Genomic DNA, 16,675 nt, shown 5'->3' with positions numbered 1-16,675 from the left:
CCACGCATGAAGCACGAGGAAAATGCAGGAAGCCTTTGATTGTGTAAGAGATGATAACCCATGTGCAGTAAGATTAACTTTCTTCAAAAGACTGACACTTTCGAAGCTAGATGATCGTCTCTCGATCAAAAGATAAACTTATGGGCAGTACTAGTTGCTCAGGTTGCTAAGTAGTGAATATACTCTACTGGGGTAAAATTGACTTGCAACTCAGTCCGAGAAGGATAGTCATCTGATAGTGGCACTCATCCTCCTGTGGCACTGAGACTTTGGCCAATTAGTCAACCTCATAGGGACAGACTAATATTTTTTGCTTCGCTGGGTACACTGCTACCATTGCCATTTACATAAAAAAAAGTTACCTGAGCCGACATCAGACAATGACAACGTTATATTGGCAGTGATGGTTTCTTAACAGGAACTTGAGGAATTTCCAGTGCTTTATTTCAATCAAAATGTGAAAATATGCATCCTGAAAATCTATGGTGCTATCCAATGCCCTTAGTGTAGAAGACGAAAAATCAGATGAGAAGCTAGCATCTTGAACCTTTATGTGTATTGTTCATATTTTTTCTGTCTTGAGATTAAAAATGGGTCTCAAATCTTTATTGGGTCCCTTTTCCTATTGTTGATCAAGAAAGTAACAGGAATAAGTAAAATATTACTTACCCGGTAAGCATCTGTTAGTGACATGTAGATCTGTAGAGTCACATGCCACCTACCATTTAATTTGGAGCTCTGACATGTACAACATGTTTTTTAGGTCTCGCCTGAGCCAATGCGCTTGCGCATTGCTCCGGCAAGATTATAGTAAGCGGAAAAGAAAAGTCTACCAAAACGGCTGCGGATCACGCACAGTTCATGTGATCTATGCGCGTGCACACCATCGCCAGCCACATAACACACCACCATTTGTCTGTGCCTCGGCATCAGACTTCAAAGGCTGCCGCTCCCCCACCCCACTACCACAGCAATGTTGAGAGCTTGTTTCTGGACGAAAGTGAAAGCCTACCGTGCTTGTTTCCAGTAGCCTTGCTCCTCAAATGCTGTTGCTGTGTTGCCATCTCTCAAGGGACACTCAGCTTGAAAACACTCGACTTGCTAGCTGCAATGCTACATCTGCTATGCTTTGCCTCTAGACACGTTGATCCCTCGCAGACTGTGCTGACTCTGCCCCTCCTGATTCTGAAACTGACCAACGCAGGCACCACTCAGTCTCTTCTCTCTGTCTTATGATGTCTGCCCTGCCACCATTTACTTCGGACCCTCACCCTCACACCTCCTCACTTTCACACCCCCTCACACTCCCTCACCCTCACACACCCTCAACCTCACCCCAGTCACCCTCACCCCGTCACCCTCACCTTCACACCCCCTCACCCCCCCTCACACCCTCACCCACCCTCCCACACCACATCACTCAGGGACACCACCACATCACTCAGGGGCACCGCCACATCACTCAGGGGCACCGCCACATCACTCAGGGAGACCACCACATCACTCAGGGAGACCACCACATCACTCAGGGAGACCACCACATCACTCAGGGACACCACATCACTCAGGGACACCACCACATCACTCGGGGGCACCACCACATCACACCACCACATCACTTGGGGACACCACCACATCACTCGGGGACACCACCACATCACTCGGGGGCACCACCACATCACTCGGGGGCACCACCACATCACTCGGGGGCACCACCACATCACTCAGGGACACAACCACATCACTCAGGGGCACCACCATATCACTCGGGGACACCACCATATCACTCGGGGACACCACCATATCACTCGGGGACACCACCACATCACTCGGGGACACCACCACATCACTCGGGGACACCACCACATCACTCGGGGACACCACCACATCACTCGGGGACACCACCACATCACTCGGGGACACCACCACATCACTCGGGGACACCACCACATCACTCGGGGACACCACCACATCACTCGGGGACACCACCACATCACTCTGGGACACCACCACATCACTCTGGGACACCACCACATCACTCTGGGACACCACCATATCACTCTAATACACCACCACATCACTCAGCCCAACCACATCATCACTCAGCACCACAACAGCACTGTCCTGGCTTGCTACCAACAAGCATTGCCATAGCCAATAGGACTCGCATTAGGAAAGTGTAAGCTATTGGCGTTGTGAATAACAATGCTATTAATTTATATATTTTCAAAGCCATCACATATTAAAAAAAAGTTTCTTCTAGGAAGTCTTTTGAGGCATGAGATATTGTGGCGACTCCTAAAACTGGTATTGCGCATATCATCAGTTCCATTGTTAGATTGCTTTCACACATGGGGGGTGAGGATGGAGAAGGAACAGAAAGTGATAAAAGATGTGTGTATGATGAGCAAAGACAGTAGATACATATATACTTTTGAATATATATATATATATATATATATATATATATATATATTACCTACTTGCGGTCGCCAGTAGGTAGTTATAGTTAGGATCGTTTTCCATAGGAAATCCGCAACATTCTATTGGGAATAACTTTGGCGCCGAATGAGGGATCTGCCTGTAATTTTCCTTAACTTTGCCTCGCTGCGCTCCGCTCCTTCCCTTTCGGGCGGATCCGTCAAGCGGGGGCCGAGATAAAAGGGGGGTCCCAAAACGTGTTTTCCCCATGTTAATTTCCATAGGGCGGTTGGACTCACTTTTAGCCCGAATGGCTGAATGGATTTCCACCAAACTTGGCAAAATTGTAGAGACTGGTACCCCGATGTGCCTTTGCTATGTCTCAAGATATATGCTCCAGTGGTTTGTACGAAAATTAACTTTGAAAAAATATATATTGGGATACATTGGGCTATATATATGTTAGAGCCCAAATGTAGCCCAATGTAGCCCAAAGATGGCCACCAGAGACAGAAAAAAACAAATGTAGCCCAACTATCAGCCAGATGTAGCCCAACTATGTACCAATGACAATGTCCCAGAGTGTTCTAAAGAACAACTAGAGCGCTAACAGTCTTACTTATGACAAAATATGGCACACCTGAAGTCATCTTGATTGGAATAAAGTGTTAACACTTAAAACATTTAATTTGCAAAGGAACAAAATGAGGGGGTTCATTTTGCCATAGAAATTATGATTAGTGCTGAAGAAAGAAAAATTAGGGCACATTTTGAGTAACTTCTCAAATCCTCTAATATTTCATTAAAAAAATTCTGATATGCAGTCTCCCAAGATGGCCACCAGAGACAAAAGAGCCCAAATGTAGCCCAAATATCAGCCAGATGTAGCCCAACTATAGCCCAATGACAGAATGTCCCAGAGTGTTCTAAAGAACAACTAGAACGCTAACAGTCTTACTTATGACAAAAGTATGGCACACCTGAAGTCATCTTGATTGGAATAAATGAGGGGTTTCATTTTGCCATAGAAGTTTTATATATATATATATATATATATATATATATATATATATATATATATATATTCACTGAAAAAAACATAGGTTTCACACCAGTTATAGTTAGCTGGAAGTTTTACTCGCATAAAGCCATTGAAATTCCCACGTTATAGTTAGTTGGACTCACTATAACTTGCGCGTGCAATGCACTACTGATGACGTCACATATTACATCACTCATGACATGGTCAGTGACATCACTCATGACATCACTGATGACACCATCCAGTGAATGTGTGTCTTTCTGAAAAATAAATATTAGTGAGTAATGTTTAAATATTTAAATATATGTATTAATGTTTCACTTTGTGTATAAGTGACTGCATGGGTTGGTGAGTAGCTACATGTGTAGGTATATGGGTTATTAGATGTTTTTTTTTAATATCAATATGAGTGTCTATATGTTTGGTGGGGGTGTTACTCAGCACATAGATGCATGAATGACTGACTCTCTGTTTGTATGTGTTCTGAATACAGCATATGTGCAGGACTGTATGGGTGGATGAGTGTGTATATGTGTATGTTAGTGAGTGAATGATTGTCTCACTAGTGTCGGAAAAGGATACCGCCTCACACCTGACCCGGTCTGTGCATTTAAACTGGCGGTTTTGCCGATGTGAGTCTCCTTTCGGCAGAAGCGTGGTCTTGGGTAGGTTGCAAGAAGGCAGCACCCGCACTCATTTGTAAGTACTTCAAAGATGCAATATCCTGCACTGTGAGCACTCGGCCCAGCACTTCAGATGATTGGCTAATGTGCCTGTATGCTGCTGTCTCTGTGTTTGTTTTTACAGCCCGGTTACTTGCGGGCGCCCATAATTCTGACCACGTAGGATTACTACACGCAGTGCTTGGTGAGCATATTCTTTGAGCACTTATCACTTTACAGTTTGTACGCCCGTTTTAAGTAAACAAACCAGGACAGATTGCTTTGTCGTATGGAGCATATATTTTAAACTTTACTAGGTTGAGGATCACTTAAACTCCTCCCCGCCTTTTTTCAATATTGATGCTATGTAAGGTAGGGGCCAAAACCACATTAAACAAAGCCCCCCCCCCTCTTTTTGACCAGTTACGATCAACCTGTCCTGTGTGCCTTTCTACTTTATTGCTTAAGTGTAATTGATGTACACACATGTGGTACATTTTGCGGCATCAAGTTGTCATCGATGCTGTCTTATTACTTTGTTTTGTTCTTTTTCAATTTCCTAGGCTTCATTCAGGAGTGGCTTCCACCTATTAGCTGTGACCATGATAAGGGTACACAGGTTCTACTCCACCCTGATTGAGATAAGAGGGTAATTTTTATACTCACTAAATCACGTGCACTTTACATATTCTTTATGGTCCTGACGAAGCGCTAACGACCTATGGGCAACGGAAGCGCGAAACATGTTGACCTTGACAATTGACACCTAGGCATAATAGGCCTCTTGGGTCAATAACTTTTAGCAGTATTGACTGCCAAGGGTATACTTTTAAACATATCGCTGCATGTTTACCCTTGTTTTAATTTCAATCTATCACACTGGCACGATTTTTCTTTACCCTCCTCTTGACTCATTACCCGCACACCCACATGCATCATCCGGCATTCCTCTAAAAGATCTCGATAAAGTGACCCTTCGGGGGACCCGTAGGGAATTGCAGCGCCGGCCCTACGAGGAGCAAACGCCCGATGATGAAGCATGACACTCTTCGGGGTGTGTGAGGGCAACAGAGGAAACACAATGTCTTTCCCTCTCATAGCTTTGGGTCTTTTACACCTAGGAATCCCCCTTTCTCTTTTTCCTTTCTTTTTCTTCCAATTTTTTAAGTATGGGTGACTTTTTGCACCACGATGCATGGGTGACTTTTTGCTCCCTGGCATAGGAACTTTGTCCTCCTTGTTGTTTAAACATTGATTTTCGGAGCACGGACACTGGACCTTATAAGCTCCTTGGTCCCCCCCTCTCCTTTTGATACATATCACTAGTGTCTTTATCAGTAACTACATATGTTTTAATCTAGTATATGTGAATATTGATGTATATAAGTGAGTATATGTGAGAGTGAGGGATTGTAAGAGTTCCTGTTTAAATAAGTATGTGTTTCTATAAGTGATTGTTTAAGAGAGTAAGTATGTGCAAGTTTCCTTAGAAGTAAAGTGGTAGTGTGTGTATAGCTGTATTTGTAAATAAATGGATGTTTAATAGTTTATTTGCATGTGTGAATATGTGTGAGAGTATCTTTTGGATGACTGCCGTTGTGTAACAGGATATATAGGTGTATCACTATATATGATGAGTGAGTATATGTATGAGTGACTACATAGAACTGTTGGTGAATGAGTGGATGTGTATATAGATGGTGGAATTACTGAATTGGTTGTTGTAACTAGTATGGGTATCTCCATTTTTAAAAAAATTTAGTTTCTATTTTTGAATATGTGTTTTAAAGTTTACATTACAGTGAAAGGAGGTCTGTCACTTTGTCACAAGGATGGTGTCATCAGTGATGTCATGAGTGATGTCACTGACCATGTCATGAGTGATGTAATATGTGACGTCATCAGCAGTGCATTGCACGCGCAAGTTATAGTGAGTCCAACTAACTATAACGTGGGAATTTCAATGGTTTTATGCGAGTAAAACTTCCAGCTAACTAGAACTGGTGTGGAACCTATGGTTTTTTCAGTGCATTTAATCGGTTTTTTAAATGCTAATTCCTAACTATAAATGGTGTGAAACCTATGGTTTTTTCAGTGAATTTCATAGGTTTTTTAAAATGCTAATTCCTAACTATAACTGGTGTGAAACCTATGGTTTTTTCAGTGAATTTCATCGGTTTTTTAATAGCAAATCTCTATAGGTATAAAAAGTAAAAAATGTTATAATGAATTTTATATTGTATAATTATGTAATTGGTTTTTTTTTTGCCCTGGAGCGCTCACGGGGCGCATACCGGTGAACGCACGGGTAAGCGCAATGTTGTGGCGCGCCCCGGGGCGCGTACCGGTGAGCGTCCCGTTAGCGCTATTCTCACGAACGAAAACAACTTTGTGACGTTTCGCGTAAACGCGTGATGCGTCATATGACGCACTGCGTAAGCGCACCCGGAAGCACGCGAGCGCCTACGATCGCGCAACGCCCTGACGCGCTTACGCTACGCGCCCCCGGGCGCGACTACGGGCGCGTCCCGTAGCGTAAGCGCATCGGGTCATGTGACCTGAAAATAAAACTTTTTATTGGTTCATTTTACTTTCGGTTTCCTAATGATGTAAGGCCAGGTCATGAGACCTAAAAATAACACTTTTCATTGGTTCAGAACAGTTTTCTTTTCTAAATGATGAAAGACCCCACCTTTTTTCCTCATTCTACTTTTGTGCTTTGAGAGAGGTAGACCTGCAGTTATTTCAGTAGAAAATGGCTACATTAGCTGCAGCAGCTTCTGGACCACCACCACCACCACCACAAGGACCACCACAACTTCACAGTGGTGGAGATGAAGAAGAGGAGGAAGATGAGGATGAGAAGGAGGAGGAGAGGAGATTCGTCCGAGAGGACAATATTATATACAAACCTAAAGAGCACATCATCTGGCAGTTTTTTTCAATCCCCAAGGACAAGAAAAAAGTAAATGCGCCTAAGGCAACCTGCTTAATATGTCATCAGGAGCTGTCAAGGGGGAATCCCAACAAAAAATACTCCTTTGGCAACCACACGATGATCAGGCATATGCGACGCAGGCATCCAAATAACTATGCAAGGGCAGAGCTCAGGGAACTGGCCAGAAACCCTGTCCAATCTTCTGCCAGCACCTCCCAAACTAATGTTCCCACCCCATCGGGTCCGGAAGTTAGGGAGATATGCTCCACCATACAACCAAAATTTTCCAATTTTAAAATGGTTTGTATTTTTTGTGGACAAACGATATGCTATGGAGAGCAAAGCATCACACTTATTAACCGTGCTTGGGATAACCACAAGTGCCCAAGAAAACATTATTTTTTCCGCCTTTTTTTTTTTGCTCCTGTTGAGCCCTTTAGAATTCCCTGTTTTTTGTTTCTCCCCTTAAAAAATACAAAAAAAATATAAAACTGTTCAGAAAAGTCAAAAAAGTAAAAAATGTTCAAAAAAACAATAAAAAAATATAAAACAACAAAAAGAATAAAAAAAACTGTTCTTTTTAGAACTACCTCCAATTTATAAAAAAATGCTAAATTTTTTGGAAACTCTGTCATTCTTTTTTCTCCATGGTACGCTCCCCGGTAAGCTCCCCGGTGCGCGTACCGGGCGCTCCCCCCGCGTAAATCGAAAAAAAAAACAATGTTTTGCCCCGCGGGGCCCTTTTATGGCCCCCACATCAAACCTAGGGGGTCAGGGGGGGTCTACCCTGCCCCCTTTTGGTTATTTCCCCCTTTGTTTTTGCCACCTCTTGTGTCTCGATCCTACCGAGACACAAGATGGCGGCCGCTCCGGACTGTTTGGAATGTTTACAGACACCCGAGAGCCAATCAGCTTTCCGTGCGCAAGTCGCGTGGCGCGCCCGGAGCGCTCCCCGGTGCGCGCTTATAGATATATATATTTTTTTTAACCTAAATTACTCAAAATCCTCTGGAGCACATATCTTGAGACATAGCAAAGGCACATCGGGTTACCAGTCACTACAATTTTGCCAAGTTTGGTGAAAATCCATTCAGCCATTCGAGCTAAAAGTGAGTCCGACCGTCCTATGGAACTTAACATGGGGAAAACACGTTTTGGGACCCCCCTTTTATCTCAGCCCCCGCATGACGGATCCCCCCCAAACTTTCAGGGAAGGACCGGAGCGCCGCGAGGCAAAGTTGTCGACAATTTCAGGCAGATTCCTCAACCGGCGCCAAAGTTATTCCCAATAGAATGTTGCGAATTCCCTATGGAAAACAATCCTAAATATAACTACCTACTGGCGACCGCCAGTAGGTAATATATATATATATATATATATATTCACTGAAAAAAACATAGGTTTCACACCAGTTATAGTTAGGAATTAGCATTTTAAAAACCTATTAAATTCACTGAAAAAAACATAGGTTTCACACCAGTTATAGTTAGGTGGAAATTGTACTCGCATAAAACCATTGAAATTCCCACGTTATAGTTAGTTGGACTCACTATAACTTGCGCGTGCAATGCACTGCTGATGACGTCACATATTACATCACTCATGACATGGTCAGTGACATCACTCATGACATCACTGATGACATCATCCAGTGAACGTGTATCTTTCTGAAAAATACATATTTTTTATATATGTATATCTAAAGGTTGATGGAAGAATAAATGGGTAAATAAATGTCTAAATGGATGTTTTTTTGTGTAAAATTGATTGGTTAACTGACTTATTAAATGTATCTTAGTGAATGCATATATTAGCGAGTAATGTTTAAATATTTAAATATCTGTATCTGTGTCTCACTTTGTGTATAAGTGGCTGCATGGGTTGGTGAGTAGCTACATGAGTGTGTATATGGGTTATTAGTTGTTTTTTTGAGTATCAGTATCCGTGTCTGTATGGTTCGGTGGGGGATATTACTTAGAGCACAGATGCATGAATGAGTGACTCACTATTTGTATGTATTTTGAAGACAGCATGTGTGCAAGACTGTATGGGTGGATGATTGTGTGTATGGGTGGGTTAGTGAGTATGTGTTTTTATAATTGATTGTTTAAGAGAGTAAATATGTTTCCGTTTCTGTAGAAGTATGTGTAGTGGTGTGTATATTTATTTATTTATTTTTTTATTTATTTTTAAAATTTCTAGAGCGCACAAATACCTTACGGTGTCTCGGCGCTAGAGTTTGCAGATTACGAGGGTTCCGGTGACATCTTACTGATTAAAGAGCCATGTCTTAAGATGTTTCCGAAATGAGAGTAGCGAAGAATGGTCTTTAATCTGGGAAGGAATCTGGTTCCATAATTTTAATGCATCCACTACAAAACGTCTATCTCCCCATGTTACCTTTTTTGTGCATGGAATTTGGAGCTGTTGGGCCGAAGATGACCGTAGTGTTCGACTGGGTTTATACATTTTGAATGCTTTTTTAAAGAAATCAGGTCCATTGTTGTTCAAGGCCTTGTGAGTAATGCACATGGCTTTGAACTTTATCCGGCTTCTTATAGGTAGCCAGTGGAGCTCACGAATTGTGGGAGAAATAGAAGCGTGCTTCGGTATCCCCATAAGAATCCTTGCAGCAGCATTTTGGACAAGCTGTAATTTGCTCACAACTTGCTTCTGTGCGTTAAGTAGTAGGCCATTGCAATAGTCCACCTTGGATAACACCAAGGAGGACATTAGGGTTTTAGCTGCAGTTGGGGGAAGAAAAGGGAGCATTTTCTTCACCATTCTTAAAGTAAAAAAAGAGGCCGAGACCACAGCATTGGCATGGCTGAGGAACGTGAGCTTATTATCAAAAAGCACGCCCAAGTTTATATAGCAGTATAATCAAGTAAATGGTTTTTTGATAGTTTATTTGCATGTGTGAATTTGTGTGTGAGTAACTATATGGATGAGTATTAATGTGTAACAGGATGTATAGGTGTATGAGTACATATGATGAGTAAGTACATGCATGAGTGACTATATAGAACTGTTGGTGAATGAGTGGATGTGTATGTAGATGTTGGAATTACCTAATAAGTTGTTGTAATTGGTATTGGTTTCTCCTTTTTTAAGAAAATGTTAGTTTCTATTTTTGAATGTGTGTGTCAAAGGTTATTTTATGCTGATAGGAGGTCTGCCACTTTGTCACAAGGATGTTGTCATGAGTGATGTCATGAGTGATGCCTCTGACCATGTCATGAGTGATGTAATATGTGACGTCATCAGCAGTGCATTGCACGCGCAAGTTATAGTGAGTCCAACTAACTATAACGTGGGAATTTCAATGGTTTTATGCGAGTAAAATTTCCACCTAACTATAACTGGTGTGAAACCTATGGTTTTTTCAGTATATATATATATATACACTTCCAACGCCTTCAACTTAGTAACAGGAAACCTCGGCACTACGGAGAGGTTGCAAAATCATTTATTTAGCAGAGTAACGCAACACCAACTCATTTCAGTGCTTCCTAGCACCTTTGTCATGACGTTGATTGATAATCAATGTCGTGAGAAAGGTGCTTGGAAGCCTGCATACTCTGCATCACCGGCGGTCAGGCAGCCGGAAAGAAAATTGTGGGGGGAAAAGAGAGAGAGAGAGAGAGAGAGAGAGAGAGAGAGAGAGAGAGAGAGAGAGAGAGAGAGAGAATGTGTATATATATATATATATATATATGTAACATTTTCTGTTTGTGGCATGTGTAGCTGTAGTTACACATGCCCTGCATAGACTGCGAAGCAGTTGCTCTTTAAGGGATGCCTAGTTAGATGAAGTTGCAGAAGACTGAAAATGGTTATGTAGTACAGCTTTGCCTACCTGGGCTTGTGGACTAGCTCTGACACCCACATAGTAGTGTTTGGTGTGGACCAGGTAGCTGCTTTACAGATGTCAGCTAGTGGGATACTTACCAGAAAGTTTATAGAAAAGGCCTTCTAGTGTGTCGAATGGGGCCTGGGTGGAAGTTGATATTTGGCTTTGGCATATCTAATCTAAATACATCTGACTAGCGAGCGTGCTGCCCCCGGTTTTAAAAATAGCCCTACTTTTGTGTGGTTTAATGTAGACGACAAACAGCTGCTGAGTGGCAAGGAAAACAATTGTCCTATCAACATAGTGTAAAAAGGCTCTCTTAATGTCTAGAGTGTAGAGCTCTCTGCTACCAAATCTGTATGCGGAAAGACAACTGGAAATTCAATGGTTTGGTTAAGGTGGAAAGGGGAGACCACCTTCAACAAAGAATTCAGCTTAGTCCTGAGGACTAAACTATCTGTGTGAACTTTTATATTGGGTTCAATCATGATGAAGGCTTAAATCTCACTAATCAGTCTAAGCAAAGTAATTGTGACAAGAAGTGCTACCCTTGAGATAAAATAAATCCACATTTGACTGCAGTTTATTGGGGAAATGGAGGGCTTAAAAGGAAAAGGGCTGTAAAGCAAGAAACCAACTGAGAATTTTAGGGTTCATGGAAAGCAAATTAGAGAAGAGGAGCATGATCTGTGAGTAAAATAAACAAAAGGTCCCAGGATCTAATACTGTAGGGCCTCCATAGCCCCTTTAATTGCAAGGCATTCTTTCTCAATGGTGGCAAAGTTAAGTTCCCTAGGGTATTAATTACTACCGAGGAACAAAATGGGTCGTAAATCATCATTGTGGTCCTGGTGTGACAAGGCGGCACCCAGACCACAACCAGAGGTGCCAGTCTGTAGTACGAACGTCTTCCTGAAATCAGGGCACATTAGTACAGGGGCTCGACATAATAGTACCTTGATTCTTAAACTTCACCGCAGATCAATGGATTTCTTTCCGTGGGGTTTTCTGTACTAGTAGGTCTGTGAGGGGGCTAGCCACTTCAGAAAATTGGGGAACAAATCTACAGTAGTATCCTACGAGGCCTAAGAAGGAACGCATGTCTTTTCTTGTAGATGGGCGTGGAATATTTGATTAGCCTCTAATTTGTTAATTGAGGGCAAAGAACACCTGCCTGGATATCAAACACCAAATACTCTATGTGGTTGATAACAAAAATGGTCTTTCTAAGATGCAGGGTAAGGCCTTTCTGTTGCAATGCACGTAGAACTTGTTCCGAAAGAAGATGTGTCTCCCAGTCAGAACTGTGGACAACTATATCATCTGATTACAGAGCTGCACACTTTTCATGTGTATAGAAGGAGAGTCATAAGCCTTTGAAAGGTGGTAGGGGCACCGCGAAGGCCAAATAGAAGGAACTTGAACTGATGGAGTCCAGTGGGCATCGAAAAGGCTATATTTTCTTGGGCTTCTGGAGAAAGAGGTATCTGTCAGTATCCATTTGTGAGGTCAACCGTGGACATAATCCTGGCATCTCCTAACCTTTCTTTGAGTTTGTCCACACTGGGTTTGGGATTATTCATCAAACCGGGAGATAGCATTCAACTGACGAAAGTAGATACAAAATCGAAGACTTCTGGCGGATTTGGGGACAAGAACAACTGGAGAGTACCAGGTGCTCCGAGAAGGTTCAATGATATCTGCCTCCTAGCAGCTGGAATGCGATACTATTTTTGACCTCTCAGTAATTCAGTTGTGTTCAACCAAAGAGGTGCAACCAGGGGTACTGGATAGTAAGATAGAAAATTGGCCCAATAGTGTTAATTGTTCTAACTGTTTGTTCCTTGTTTTCACTAGACCCTCTGTATTGTCTACTAGGGGCTGAAGTTGCATATCTAGTCGTCTGCTGACACTGATATGATTTATGTTGGTTATCTTCTATGGAACTTGATGGCGGTTCTTCCCAGGCTTTTAGAAGGTTTACATTCTTCACATGACATATGTTTATTGGGAGAGGTGTGGCGCCGCGGCCAGGGCGACTGACGCTGGAATCTGGGGTTCAGGGTTCGATCCCCGGCTCCGGCGGCAGGTTAGCCCAGCACCATGCGACTCTGGGCAATAGCTTGCTTAATCTTCCCGACGGCCCCCAGCGCCTAGAGACCCTAACGGGTGATTGTGCGCTATACAAAATGTGGATTATTTCCTTTATGCAGGATGGATACCTTATAGGTCACTGGAGAGATTTTATCTAATATTTGATCGGGGCCTTGCCATGTCGCAAGCAATTTCTTTTCAGTACTTGCTAGCTAAATTTAAACGTTGTCTCCCACTGAGATCTCCCTTAATTTGATACCCTCGTGTTACTTTTTGAGGGGTTCGGCCCTTCTCCATGTTTACATGTACTTCTTCCTATAGAGTACTAAGAGTTTCTTTCAGTGCAGTACTATATGAGAGTAGGTGTTTGCTTTCATCTTCTTCCTCTGTCCACTCTTCTGCAGCCATGTCAAGGAGAGTACGTATTTCTTTCCCAAAACAGTAGCTCAAATGGTGAAAACCCTGTTGACCTCTGTTCATGTGTCCGAATGGCGAACAGAACAAAGGACAGCTTCCTATCCATATACCTCCCTGACTTATGAACAGCTTTCCTAAACATGGTTTTAATGGTTCTATTTTACTGTTCAACTAGGTTGTCTGTTTGGGGGTGAAAGACTGCAGTACAGATTTGTTTAATACACAGTGGACTACATATCGGTTTAGCTGGGCGTGACATAAAGGGGGTGCCCTGGTCGTTTAGGATTACGTGGGGAAAACCTACACGAGAAAAGAAAGGAATCCAGGCCTGTGCTACACACATGGTAGTCATGCTTGTCAGGGGAATGGCTTCTGGATACTGTGTTGCGTAGTCCACTAATACTAGGATCTCTTGTTGTCCACGAGCAGACAGGATTAGTGGACCGAGAAGGTCCATACCCACTCGCTGAAAGGGTGCATCAAATATGGGGAGTGGCCGTAGGGGAACACAGGGAAGTAATAGGGCGTTGACTAATTGGCATCTGGTGCAAGAGGTACAAAACGTATCTACCTCCCGATATACCCCAGGCCAATAGAATTTCTCTAGAAGATATTTCAGACTGTGCTCCTGTCCTTTTGGACTATGAGCCAAGTGTAATGCTTGCTCACAGAATGCCACTGGTACTCTTTTGTGTGTCCCTTGTTTAGAGAAATTCTTTACAGCAAGCCCTTTTTTTGCAAAATAATGGTCCTACTTGTCTGGTCTGTCCTCCTACACTTGTTCCCAGGCAAGTGCCTGGTGCTTGATAGTATCAAGGAACTATTGCCCTCTGGGCAGTTTGGAAATTTCGTCCTGTGCTCTGGAATTCATCCGAGGATGTAAAGGCTCAAGTGAGTGTTGAGCCGGAAGACACACAGTATTGAGTCCATTCTCTTCTCTTTTCCTCATGGGATTTGGCTAATTTGCAAGGGGGGCCACTATCTCCTTCCTACAAAAAGGAGCTTTTTTCAACCAGCCCACTACTGTTAGAAGTTGTTAGGACTGACAAGCACTCATGAAATCTATGTATATCTGTACCTAGTAGGAACTTTCAGGAAGAGATGGCACTACTTCTACCTTTCGCAGTTTGGGTTCACCATTGATTTAAATTAAAAACTCTGCAAGGGGTTTAACTTCTCCCGATACAGAGCTTAGAACAGAGGCTGCAGTCATGGGAACCTGAGACGACGAGTATGACTACCTTTTCAAAGTTGTCCTCATTGGAAACTCAGGAGTGGGCATGAGTTTAACCTAGAGAGCAAAAGCACTATTGGGGTGGAGTTTGCCACACGGAGCATCCAGGTGGATGGAAAGACGATAAAAGCCCATATCTGGGATACCGCAGGGCAGGAGCGAAATCGTGCTATAACATCAGCATACTATCGTGGTGCTGTTGGAGCACTGCTTGTATACGATATCGCCAAGCACCTCACTTACAAAAATGTTGCATGGTGGTTGAAGGAACTTCGGGACCATGCAGACAGCAACATCGTCATTATGCTGGTGGGCAACAAAAGTGACCTGCGTCACTTGCGAGCAGTGTCTACTGATGAGGCCAGGGCTTTTGCAGAAAAGAATGGTCTGTCTTTCATAGAGACATCTGCGCTGGATTCCACTAATGTAGAAGCTGCTTTCCAAACGATCGTCACAGAAATTTACCGTATTGTCTCACAGAAGCAGATGGCGGATCGGCGAGAGAATGACATGTCTCCAAGCAACAACGTGGTCCCAAACCACGTGCCACCTACCACGGAGAACAAACCAAAGATGCAGTGTTGTCAAAATATCTAAGAAGCCCCAACCACCCTCTTTGGAGGTGCTGCCTAGTCCTCTTTCAGACGATTTGGAATGCTCTTGCTGAGCCCATTCCTTCCGGGCTGGATGCCTTTGGTTTGTTCTCCCTGTCTTGGGTTTTTACATGTTTCAAATTCTTATGATTTTAAAAAACAAAGTTCTCCACTGGCTTTGTAAGATTTCTAACCACCACTCTCAGGGGAGGGAAGTCTTTAAAGCCTATGGGGCTAATCCGTTATGGCTGAATTCACAATAGTGCAGTACATAATTTTTCTCGCTTAACTGCTATAAGATTATGTAATGTTTGCTACACACTTGAAAATATGCTGCTCTGCAAGCACTGCAATACAGGAAACAAAATACTGTTGCACTGCGATGACTTGGTTGATTGTAGTTTTATAGTGGACGGTGCCACCAATGACTGCCTTATGGTACTGGGGACTGTGAAAAAAAAATAAAAGCAGGTTAAATTGCAGGAAGATGAGAAAAGCCATTGCAAAACAAAACTGATTTCTAGATACTTGGGTCCCTCTCTAGAATGACAATTTTAAGCTGTTCTTAAAAGCAGAATGGTTTTCCATATCCCATAGTCCTAGGTACAGTAGAACCCTCCCTTGAAAGCAGTGCCTGTCCTCCACACCAGTCTGGGGATGGCCACTGAACCAAACCACAAACCCTGATTCTCAGGAGTTTGGAGGATTGTTATTTGCATTTGTTAACAAATAGGCCATACAAACACTTAAAAATACCTGGGGTTCAGTTATGAGGTCAAGATGGACTGCTTCTTTGTACGAGCTCCAGATAGTTTATTCTGAGACCTGTATAGATACCACTTCAACATTTTGCTGATGAAATGGCTATTATACTTCTATTGTCATCCTTATTTTGAATTAAGACTAAAGGATGGGAAATATCCTCACAGTTGAGCTAAATTTGGTATTATGGAAGATTCAAGTCAATGAGCCCCCTACCATGGATTTTCAGTATTACTTTCAACGGCAAATGAAAACATTTTTAAGTGTGTGGAATATTGATCTCAAAGGTCTGTGTGCAGAGATCTGGAAATTGGTTCTTCAAAAGTAAGTTTTCTTAGACTGTGGAATGTACTCATGAGTGATCTTGCTACTCAATATTCATGTTGTCTTGTGCATGCTCATTTAAGAGGGTAGCAAAACTGAATCTCTGTGTAAAGTTACAGGATACGATCACTAACAGGGATTTAACACTGGCAAAAATGCTACTAAGCCGCTACTGAATCTATAAAAGTATGGTTAGCGTTAAATATTTACCCCTCTTTAATTAAGTAATCCCTGTAGCGCCCTAAGTACTACTGCAAGAAAGATGCAGTTGGCATTCCGCTCGCAGTAAACATTTACTTCCTAATTTCACTAAATAGTACTAAACCTTTAAGGA

General features: G+C 42.6%; 1 pseudogene; it reads left to right on the top strand.

Moving 5' to 3' along the window:
* Positions 1-14,639: 14,639 nt before the first annotated feature.
* On the top strand, positions 14,640-15,351 carry LOC144753909 (ras-related protein Rab-11A pseudogene; annotated as a pseudogene).
* Positions 15,352-16,675: the final 1,324 nt, after the last annotated feature.

The sequence above is a fragment of the Lissotriton helveticus genome, chromosome 5_1 (genome assembly GCF_964261635.1).
Source record: "Lissotriton helveticus chromosome 5_1, aLisHel1.1, whole genome shotgun sequence".
Classification (NCBI taxonomy): domain Eukaryota; kingdom Metazoa; phylum Chordata; class Amphibia; order Caudata; family Salamandridae; genus Lissotriton; species Lissotriton helveticus.
The sequence above is the reverse complement of the archived record's forward strand: the minus strand, read 5'-3'. Positions and strand labels throughout refer to the sequence as shown.